Below are 1,042 nucleotides of genomic sequence, written 5' to 3'. Positions count from 1 at the left end.
ATCTGGAGGATCTCCCATTTCCCCTCATTATCTTCAGGCATATAGAGAGAATTAAACGTAGCATGGCCCACAAAGAGAAATGTCTAATCAATACCTAGAGAAAATAACCTAACAGTAGCATTAAAAAAAAAAAAAAAAATGCTGGTGGTGGAGCCACCCCAGCAGAATGGAGGAACTTATTATTGACATTTTTATAATTGCTGGCACATGGTGATAATAAAAAGCAGAAGACATTTAGTTGGTTTATTATTGCTTTAAAATTCTCTACACACAGTGCTCACTTCAGCAGCACATATACTAAAATTGGAACAATACAAAGATTAGCATGGTCCTTGAACAAGGATGACATGCAAATTCATGAAGTATTCCATATTAAAAAATAAAATAAAATATAATTCTGTACACACAATGCACCCCCTTTTGTCTGAACCTGGAGCACAACACTGGCTTATACATCAAACAGTAAGGCCTTGTTAATTTGTGTCAGAGAGAACTTAGGTCGATTCTAGGCATGTCTGTTTAAAAAGAATAAAATGTAAAGGCTAGTAAGGGCAAGTATATTTATATCGTTTCATTCATTCAGGATTTGAGATTTTAGTGTTACCTTGAGCACCTGATATTAGGTCTGAATGTGCTTGTTTGGTTAACTGAAGCCTGGATTCAATACTGGCCAACAGTCATTCAAGTTGAGATGCCAGATATTTCCTGGCATACTGTTTTGCAGGGGTCAGAAAACTAAGAAATGTGGGGCCCCATCTGTTTTTGTAAATAAAGTTTAATGGGAAGACATATATGCTCATTTATTGATGTATTGTGTATGGCTGCTTTCATGCCACAATGGCAGAACTGAATAGCTGTGACAGAGACAGCATGGCTCTCAAAGTCTAAAACATTTACTATCTGGTCCTTTAACAGAAAGAGCTTGTGGGTCCTTTCTATAGGGGAAAGAAATCTACATATTTAGGGAGATGGAAATGTTGGTATGGATTTTGTTGACATGTTAAAACACAACTTACAAAGGAAGTTAACAAACTGTTACATA

General features: G+C 36.2%; 1 non-coding gene across 1 annotated transcript; it reads left to right on the top strand.

Annotated features, from left to right (window-relative positions):
* The first annotated feature begins 273 nt into the window (after window positions 1–273).
* On the top strand, window positions 274–377 carry LOC144217908 (U6 spliceosomal RNA). The gene has a single exon (XR_013330986.1). It is a non-coding gene; the product is annotated as a U6 spliceosomal RNA (small nuclear RNA).
* The last annotated feature ends 665 nt before the right edge of the window (window positions 378–1,042 follow it).

This window comes from Crocuta crocuta, unplaced genomic scaffold, assembly GCF_008692635.1.
Source record: "Crocuta crocuta isolate KB4526 unplaced genomic scaffold, BGI_CrCroc_1.0 scaffold159, whole genome shotgun sequence".
Lineage (NCBI taxonomy): Eukaryota > Metazoa > Chordata > Mammalia > Carnivora > Hyaenidae > Crocuta > Crocuta crocuta.
This window is presented reverse-complemented; position numbering and strand designations above follow the sequence as displayed.